We start from the raw sequence: 10394 nt of genomic DNA, 5'->3' as shown, positions 1-10394 counted from the left end.
GCTGCCCGAGCGCTACCGGCTTCGGGCAGCCCCCGTGCCTCTGGACCCTGCGCCGCCGGAGCCCGGGAGGGGAAGTGCCCAGCCAGCGGCTGGGGTCCGGAGGCAAGGGGGCTGCCTGAAGCCCATAGCGCTCGGGCAGCTCGGCTCTTAAACAGAGCCGAAGAGTCAGGGGAGGAGCAGAGCAGCCGCGGGAGGGGAAGTGCCCGGCCGGCATTTTCCCGGACATGTTCGGCTTTTTGGCAATTCCCCCTGGACGGGGGTTTGATTACCAAAAAGCCGGACATGTCCGGGAAAAACAGGACGTATGGTAACCCTACCCAAGAGGAGCAACAGACCAGGGTCCCCCTGCTGCTGGCCTGTTCAGAGACTGGCTGCAGGTCAGGAAGGACTCAGGAGGGAGCCTCCAACCTGCCTGGCCGAGGTGTCTTGTGGGGATGGCCCCTGACACCCCAAGGGGAGGGGCATGTCGGGGGTGGGGCTTTGGAACACCCATATGGTAGGGTTGCCAACTTTCTAATTGCACAAAACCACACACCCTTGCCCCATCCCCTCCCCCACCCCATCTCTGAGGCCCCACTCCCCACTCACTCCATCCCCCCTCCCTCCATCACTCGCTCTCCCTCACCCTCACTCACTTTCACTGGGCTGGGGCAGGGGGGTGAGATGCAGGAGGAGGTGAGGGCTCCAGCTGGGGGTGTGGGCTCTGGGGTGGGGCCAGGGATGACAGGTTTGGGGTATGGGGGGGTGCAGGCTCCAGGAGGGAGTTTGGGTGCAGGAGGGTGTTCAGGACTGGGGTTGCGGTGTGGGAGGGGGTGCAGACTCCAGGAGGGAATTTGTGTGCAGGAGGGGCCTCGGGGCTGGGGTGTGGGCTCCAAGAGGGGGCTCAGGGCTGGGGCAGGGGGTTGGGGTGTGGGAGAGGGTGAGGGGTGCGGGCTCTGGGATGGAATTAGGGTGCAGGAGGGGGTTCTGACCTGGGGCAGTGGTTTGGGTGAGGGGGAGTTCTGACCTGGGGCAGGGAGTTGGGGTGCTGGTGGGAGTGCAGGGTCTGGGAGGGAGTTAGGGTGTGGGAGAGGGTTTCGACCTGGGGCAGGGGGGTTAGGGTGCGGGCTCCAGCTGGGCAGCACTTACCTCAGGCGGTTCGCAGTTGGCAGCGCAGTAGGGCTAAGGCAGGCTTCCTGCCTGCCCTGGCTCCGCGTGGCTCCTGGAAGCGGCCACCATGTCCAGGTCCTAGGCGCAGGGGCAGCTAGGTGGCTCTGCATGGTGTGCGCTGCCCGCACCGACAGGTGCTGCCCCCGCAGCTCCCATTGGCCACAGTTCCTGGCCAATGGAAGATGCAGAGCCAACCTTCGGGGTGGGGGCAGCGCGTGGAACCTCCCTGATTGCACCTGCGCCTAAGGGCTGCAGGGACATGCCGTCTGTTTCTGGGAGCTGTGCGGAGCCAGGGCAGGCAGGGAGCCTGCCTTAGCCCCGCTGCGCCACTGACCGGATTTTTAGTGGCCCAGTCAGCAGTGCTGACTGGAGCTGCCAGGGTCCTTTTCGATAGGGTGTTCCAGTCAAAAACTGGACACCTGGCAACTCTACCATGTGGTTGTGCCTAGGGTCCTGGATTGCCTCAGTCCATCCTGCTGCTACGTGCTTAGAGCCAGAGTGTGGCTTTTAAAGCACAGCCCATGGTGGACCAGGCTCCAGCAGGAGCTCCACAACAGGCCCAGTGACTCAGTGCACACGCTCCTGGGCAGCACGCTATGCCACCATTGCAGCGGCCGCAGCAGTTCCCCCCCTCCTCATCCATTGGGATTGCCAGGCCAGTGAGGGGAGCGAGAGAGGGCCTATGGGTGGGGGACATGTGTGGAGAAGGCTCCGTGCACCCCAGGCAGGGCGCACAGATCATAGAATCATAGAATATTAGGGTTGGAAGAGACCTCAGGAGGTCATCTAGTCCAACCCCCTGCTCAAAGCAGGACCAATCCCCAACTAAATCATCCCAGCCAGGGCTTTGTCAAGCCGGGCCTTAAAAACCTCTAAGGATGCAGATTCCACCACCTCCCTAGGTTACCCATTCCAGTGCTTCACCACCCTCCTAGTGAAAAAGATTTTCCTAATATCCAACCTAGACCTCCCCAACTGCAACTTGAGACCATTGCTCCTTGTTCTGTCATCTGCCACCACTGAGAACAGCCGAGCTCCATCCTCTTTGGAACCCCCCTTGGTAGTTGAAGGCTGCTATCAAATCCCCTCACTCTTGTTTCAGCATGTGGCATGTGGCTTGCAGCCTAGACTCCAGCACTGTGCAACGAGGGAGGAGAGCAAACGGGAGAGGAATCAGGGAGAGGGATCTGACTCCCCCACCCCATTAGTGGCTGGCTCCTCACTGACTCCAATGGGATTTGTCTGTATCCTGGGGCTGGGAATCTGGGCCCCTCTAGGAGGCCATTGGTACTCCCGGCGATCGGGTGCCTCTCTGCTTTTCGCCTTTGTATGTGGCAGGAGAGACCCGCCTGACCTTGCCAAACGATGTCGCTAATTCCCTCATGCTGAGTCCTCTTCCCAGTCTGCAGCTGTGGGACCCCCCAGGGCTTGTCGGGGTGGGTGAAGAGCAGAGGAGGGGCACAAGCCAGGAGCAGCACTCAAACATCCCTGCCTTGGAGACGTATGCTGAGGAGTCAGCAGTGGGCGCTCTGCCCAGAACACCCCAGAGTCTGTCCAGTGCCCGCCCAGCTGCTTCCCAGCGGGGGCTGTCATGTTCATCCAGGTTCAGATCTGCAGCAAGGCCTTTGATTGTCTGACTCAGTCACAGCGACACAGGCAGTGCCTGCAGCTTGCTACTGAGGGCTTTGGCAGCGGGAGATGACTTGCCACACAGGGTTATTTATTAACCCCTCTGCCCAGCCTTTCATCTTCCTGCTTTAACCCTGGCTTTTAGTTCCAATCGCTCTTTGATTTTTGAGACGGAGTGGAATATTTCATTGACAACTCAAAGTGGTAGCGTTTGATCCCCACCTGCCCAGGTGGAAGCGATGGCACAAGGTGCTAGACCTCTGGGAGGTCAGGCTGTCTCTGCCCTAGGAAGAGACCTGCAGGACCCGGAGCACAGAGGCATATGCAGTTGCTGAGAACTGCCACAGTGTTAGCATGGGGCCTTGAGGCTAACAAGTCATAACTCCGTAAGAGAAGGGTGGCAGGGCAGCCTTGTAGTTAAAGCTCTGGCCTGAGTCAGTGATTTGGGTTCTAGTTCCAGCTCTGTAGACTGTTTCCTTTGTGTGTCTGTTTGGATTGGATGCTCTCCCTCTATGCTTGTTCAGCACCTAGCACGCTGGGCCCTGACCTCAGTGGGGCCTGCAGGTCCTCCTGGGAGACATGGAACACAAGAGAATATAATGGGAGGTGCCCTCTTGATAGGCACAATATAGGAACCTAGCTAGAGTCTTAGGTCCCAGAATGTAAGGCCATATAAGGAGCCTTTAGCAGAGAGAAACAACGATGCGAACCACTTGCTGGGCTTATTAATGATCTATTCAGAATTGGCCTGAGCTGGGACCTTGTACAACAGGGACATCTAGGAAGAGCCCAATGTTAACCTGCAGCAAATGTCTTGGCCTAGCAATGCCTGGGAAGAGCACTTACAAATTATTATTACTAACCCATATTGCCCGGTGCAGAATGTCCTGATCTGGCATTTCTTTCAGCGGAGGGAACATTTATTTGTTCCGCGGGGTCACTGGGTGTGCTCATTAGGCAAGGCTGACCTTACTGCATGGCCCCTTTCAGAGGAGGCTGTGATGAGCTCAGCTCCCGAGAATCCTGTTTATTGCTAACGTGGTGCTAATGGGCAAAGGACGTCCTGAACCGCAATCCCCTTGCACAAAAAGGAGATACCTTCACCTTAGCTGGGCAGGGAGCGCGCCACAGGGGCTTGTTTTGCTGAGCTCTGCACCCAGTGACCCAGCAACCCCACTGAACTCAGTGCGTGGCTGTCGCTCCAGCCCCAGGACTCGCTGATGTAGGAAGGAATTGGTTTTCCTAGGTCTCTGACTGACTGCACAGGCTGTTGCAAAGGCTGGCTGGGGAAGAAAAGCAGCTGCTGTAAGGAATGCACCTGCTACAGGCCGCGTGCAGCTCTGGTAGGACCCCGCTGATCACAGCACAGCCCCTGTGGAGATCCAACCATGTATTCAGCTGTCTCCGCGTGGAATTACGTGGCTTATTTCCAGCTTGGAAAGGTGGCTCAGGGTGCATGAGTCTGCAGTACAATATGGCAGTGCACGCTTGGGGTTATCTGGAGAGGGCTCACAGAGAGTGAGGCCAGAATCCCCCAGTGTGGCTCTGAACACTGGGCCAGATTCGTCCCTGGTGCAACGCCACTGACTTCAGTGGCATTGCCCCCAGGGTGGAAGGGAACCAACGTGATCAGCCTGCATTACCATGGGAGTTCAGACCACAGACCTAAACCTAATCCAGGGTCAGGAGGGGGCTGGCTTGTGTGGAAAGAGAAATGAGCTAAATCTGCTTAGCTGGGCTAAAGAGGCACAGGAGGACAGGCTGCCAGTATCGGCGGGTGTCGGCCCCGAGACTGGAGAGGAGTTACTGAGGCTGGTCCCAGCGGGGGAGGAATGAATTAAAAAAGGGAACATTTAGAATGAAAAACATCCTGGCAGCGAGATGCATCAAGCTGTGAACTTCTTTTCTGGAGCAAGAGATCGGAGCCCCCTCGCTAGAGCATTGGCAATGAGACCGGAGGGGAAATATTTCAAAAGGGGCTAAGTCACAAACATCAGAATGGCCAGACTGGGTCAGACCAAAGGTATCCAGTATCAGGCCCAGTAGCCTGTCTTCTGACAGTAGCCAATACCAGGTGTCTCAGAGGGAATGAACAGAACGGGCAGTCATGAAGTGATCCATTCCCTGTCGCCCATTCCCAGCTTCTGGCAAACAGAGGTGAGGGACATGCAGAACATGGTGCTGGATTCCTACCCAATCTGGCTAATAGCCATTGATGGACCTATTCTCCATTAATTTATCTAGTTCTTATTGTCCTGTGGCACCTTATAGACTAACAGACGTATTGGAGCATAAGCTTTCGTGGCTGAATACCCACTTCATCAGACGCATGATTTACAGATCCAAACTAACACGGCTACCCCTCTGATACTAGTTCTTATTGAAACCCTGTTATAGTTTTGGCCTTCACAACATCCCCTGGCAAAGAGTTCCACAGACTGACTGTGAAGAAATACCTTCTTTTGTTTATTTTAAATCTGCTGCCTATTAATTTCATTGGGTGACCCTGGTTCTTGTGTTATGTGAAGGGGTAAATAACACTTCCTCATTCAATTTTTCCACACCATTCATGATTTTATAGACCTTTATCATATCCCCCCTTAGTCATCTCTTTCCCAAGCTGAAAAGTCCCAATCTTTTTAATCTCTCCTCATATGGAAGGTGTTCCATACCCCTAATCATTTCTGTTGCCCTTCTCAGTACCTTTTCCAAATCCAATATATCTTTTTTGAGATGGGGCGACCACATCTGCACGCAGTATTCAAGATGGGGGCGTACCATGGATTTATATAGAGGCAATATGATATTATCTATCCCTTTCCTAATGATTCCCAATATTCTGTTAGCTTTTTTGATAGAGCAGATGCTTCCAGAGAACTATCTACAATGACTCCAAGATCTCTTTATTGATGGGTTCAGCTAATTTAGACCCCATCGTTTTGTACGTATATTACTCCTGGGGGAATTCTGTGCCAAAAAATCCAAAATTTTGCACGAAAATTCTGCATATTTTATTTGTCAAAATAATGCAATATAATCACACCAGTTTCACTTATTTTGGTAATTTATTTAAACTACCATACAGAACAAAAATCACAATAACGCTTCAGCATTTCCTAAACACATGAAAGTTGTTACAAATACTTGGTAACCAAGACTCTGCATTCCAGTTATAATACTGGATTTTCATTTAAATTACATTACTTTTATTTTGATGTTTGGTGTTCTGTAAAGTAGAATGTTGCTTTAAATTGCTCAGCCTTTCACATATGAAAGTCAGACACTTTTGCTAATCATTGTCCTGCATTTTTTTTTTAATGGGTAAGTAAAATAGATCCGAGCTGTCACCTAACCCCATCCTGCCTCTCTGGCACAGGAAAAACAGCGAGAAAGCCCAGAGACCTTCTAGCTGAGGAGTCCGTTACTGTCCTTTACACTACTCGGGCAAGGTAAAGGAGCCTTAATTGACTCAGGGCTTGGCTACACTTGCGAGTTAGTGCGCAATAAAGGAGCCCCGGGGGCACTAGCTCACTCCCCGTCCACACTGGCAAGGCACGTAATGCGCTCTGACTCCACAGCTACAGCGCTCCTGGTTCTCCACCTCGGCGAGAGGAATAACATTTGCTGCGCCTTGGCTACAACACCCGGGCGTCAGTGTGAACGAGGTGTTGCATTACTGCGCTCTGATCGGCCTCTGGAAACGTCCCATAATCCCCTTAAGTCAAGTGGCCACTCTTGTCACTGTTTTGAACTCCTGTAGGAATGCGGAAATGCCCTTTCAAAGCCCCATTTCTGACAGCCGGCATGCAAGCCGTTACTGTGCAATGCTGTGTGAGAGAGAGCGGCAGGGGAGAGGGGGGGTCTGCTGCTGTCTGAACTTACAAGACAGCATGCTGACGTGCTCAGCCCCCCAAAACCCCGCTCTCTCTCCCCCCACATACACACAACACACTCCCTGTCACACTCCACCCCACCCCTCCCATTTGAAAAGCACGTTGCAGTCACTTGCATGCTGGGATAGCTACCACAATGCACTGTTCTCTGTGGCCGTTGCAAGAGCTGCTAATGTGGCCACGCCAGTGCGCTGGCAGCTGTCAGTGTGGACAGACTGCAGCGCTTTCCCTACTGCGCTCTCCGAAGGCTGGTTTCCCTCAAAGCGCTCGACATCTGCAAGTGTAGCCATGCCCTAAGAATGGGAACAATTCACTAACAATGGGAACATTAGCAGCCTGCCTGTTTAGTTGTTACATTTCTGCTCTGCCTCAGGGACAGACTCTGCTTCACACAGCCCCACACCTCCAAGCCCGGGATGCGCAACAGCGAGGAGTGGCTTGTGTGGTCGCAGCCGAGTGCTGGGAGAGAGCTGTGCTCTAAAAACCCACCTCCACGAGGGGCGTAGCTCCCAGCACTGGTGCACTGTCTACACTGGCGCTTTACAATGCTGAAACTTACAGTGCTCAGGGGGTGTTTTTTCACACCCCTGAGCGAGAAAGTTGCTGCGCTGTAAAATGCCAGTGTAGACAAGCCCTAAGTCTCTCTCACTGGTTCACACACGGGCACGCGCCCAGCCCCATCCCCTTAGCGTCTCTCCACAGGCACACGCCTAGCCTCCCTCATCTCCCCCGTGGTGATCTGCTCTCTGCTGCTCGCTGCTCCCAGCAGATGCGCCTGGGCTGCCAGGGAAGGGGCGTGTGTTCCCTACACATCTCTTTGCCCCCCATTTTTCTCTGGGGGAGCCAAGAAATCTGCAGAAGGTTGCCCCCCTGCCGGGGCGCAAAATTCCCCCAGGAGTAGTAGAGTTGGGGTTATGTTTTCAATGTGCATCACTTTGCATTTATCAACATTGAATTTCATCTGCCATTTTCTTGTCCAGTCACTGAGTTCTGAGAGATCCTTTTGTAGCTCTTCACAGTCTGCCTGGATCTTAACTATCTTGACTAGTTTTGTATCATCTGCAAATTTTGCCACCTCCCTGTTTACCCCTTTTTCCAGATCATTTATGAATATGTTGAACAGCACTGGGCCCAGTACAGACCCCGGGGGACACCACTATTTACCTCTCTCCATTCTCACCACTTATCCCTACCCTTTGTTTCCTATATTTTAACGGGAGTGCCTGCCAATGCTTTCAGGATCATCTAATGATCCGTAATTTACTTTAATGACAAGCCTTTTGTTATTTTAATCACCCTGCCTCTGTTTATAAACACTTCCAGCTTCAGAACTCATCACATATCACCCTCAAGCTGTCTGTCTGGGACTAGGGTGAGTAGACCTCCTGTACAAAACTTGTGGGGTCAGGGCTGGCCCCCCTCTAAATGGCGCCCCTGCTCACTGACTCATTGGGACAGCCCCTGCACAGCAGACAGCTTTGCTTGCAAATCTCATTTTGTGCTATTGTTCTTCCAACCCACACCCACCTGGTTTGCCTGCTTCACCCCCCTGCAGGGTCCTGTGTGTCGGGGTGAGCTCTCCACAGCAGGGACCTGCGCCTAGCACAGCAGGGCCCGGATCCAGACCCTACGTGCTCCCATCACAGAAATAACAGTAATAATTGGAACCTCGCTGGTGCGTGGGATGGGTTACCAGGTAGAGCTGCGCTGGCTTTGGAGGAACACTGAGGTTGTTCTTGGGCACTTGTAGGCCCCCACTCCCTGCTCATAACATGGAGTGGAAAATTACCACCTTCCCTGCTGGGAGACAGCCAGCCTTGCTGGGAGGTCCGAGCACTTATCAAATGCCTCTTTCTTTTGTTCCTCATTTAATTTTAATCTCTCCCTGTGCATCTCCATGCAACCCGCGCCTGGATTCTTACGCATGACGGGAGAACAAAGGCTCCTTTCTCGAGCCTCCAAAACAAATTCCACGATGCTCTGGCCCCAAGTGTCCGTGGCTGATGGCACATGGGGCCGACATGGGCAGGTGTATGCCCACATCAGCAGGCCCCATAGTGACGAGCTGCTCATGAAATGCAGATCCTTTGGCAGGAGGGTGGAAGGGCCACTGGCCCAGCAAGAGGCTGTGGAGTTCAGATTGCTGTGGCTCACTGGCACTCGTCTGGGCAAGGGGAGTGAAACTGACCACGGGATCTCCCCAGCCAGCAATGCAATGGAGCTCAGGTCATTGTCCTGGCCCATCTCTGTTAATGCCAATGAACTTCTAGGGGAGTGAGGTTATTGTCACTGCGTGTGCCCTGCCCCACTCTCAGCTACGCCCACATACAGCTGGTGGGGATGGAGTTACTTCAGGCTTTCGCTGCCGGATTGAGGGAGAGCAGCACTTAGCCCATGCACGGAAAGAAAGAGGTCTCACTAGGGCACATGGGCTGGCCTTCCCTGGGCAGTGAATGGGGGCCAGGCCAGGTCGGGTGTCCCCCTTCCACTGCGGCTGCAGTGCTTCCCAGCCGCACTCCCCTCTGCTCACACTCCATGTTGCCCCCAGTGTTAGTATATAGGCCTGTTTGTCAGCAGGAGAGAATTTTGGGTTTGATTTTTAGATACTCTTATATCTTATATTAATATGTGTGAACAAAGGACAAAGACGCTATGTGTGTTGCTTCTGCCTGGCCAGATGGGTTTGTTAGTATACAGGTGAGTCTCATCTTACGCACATTTAACATGTGCAAATTCAGCTTTGCGCGGTCGGCAAAAACAAAAACAAAAAGAGAGAAAAATAACAATTTAAATACTGTCCCTGTAGTGTGGGCGATTCGCCCGCCATTCCACTCAATGTAATTTTGACTATACGTGATTTTTGCTTTACGCGCTGACAGCGGAACGTAACCCCAGCGTAAGATGAGACTTGCCTGTAATGGGAACAGATAAGAACAATTAAAAGTGTTACAGGGTATGGTAGGAGTGTGCTGTACGTGGAAACCCTGAAGCGTAAACTGGACCAGGGTAAAGCCTTCAAGTTGACCAGCAAGTGGGACGCCAGCAACCACTTCCTCGCTGGGGGCGGCTTCACCCGTTTCGCCGACTGACGGTTCATCCACCGTGCCCGGCTCAACTGCGTCCCGCTCAACGGAGCCGTCCGCCACGGGAACCGAGACAAGTGTTGCAGGAAGTGCGGCTACTCCAACGAGACCCTGCCCCACGTCCTGTGCAGCTGCAAGCCCCACTCCAGAGACTGGCAGCTGCGCCACAACGCCATCCAGAACCGCCTGGTGAAAGCCATCGCACCGCCCCTGGGGGAGGTCGCCGTGAACTGCGCCATCCCCGGTACCGACAGCCAGCTGCAACCTGACATCATCGTCACCGATGAGGCCCAGAAAAAGATCGTCCTCGTTGCCATCACGGTCTCCTTTGAGAACAGGACCCCGGCCTTTCACGAAGCCCGAGCTCGTAAGCTGGAAAAGTACGCCCCCCTGGCCAACACCCTGAGAGCGAAGGGCTACGAGGTGCAGATGAACGCCCTGATCGTCAGAGCCCTGGGCACCTGGGACCCCTGCAACGAGCGTGTGTTGCGGACCTGCGGGATCGCTCAATGCTACACATGGCTCATGAGGCACCTGATGGTCTCAGACACCATCCGATGGTCCAGGGACATCTACATCGAACACGTCACCAGCCACCAACAGTACCAGGAGGCATGAGCTGGAGCGACATTGTGCATCA

This window comes from Terrapene carolina, unplaced genomic scaffold (assembly GCF_002925995.2).
Source record: "Terrapene carolina triunguis isolate 2854851 unplaced genomic scaffold, T_m_triunguis-2.0 Scaffold714, whole genome shotgun sequence".
Classification (NCBI taxonomy): Eukaryota; Metazoa; Chordata; order Testudines; family Emydidae; genus Terrapene; species Terrapene triunguis.
This window is presented reverse-complemented; position numbering follows the sequence as displayed.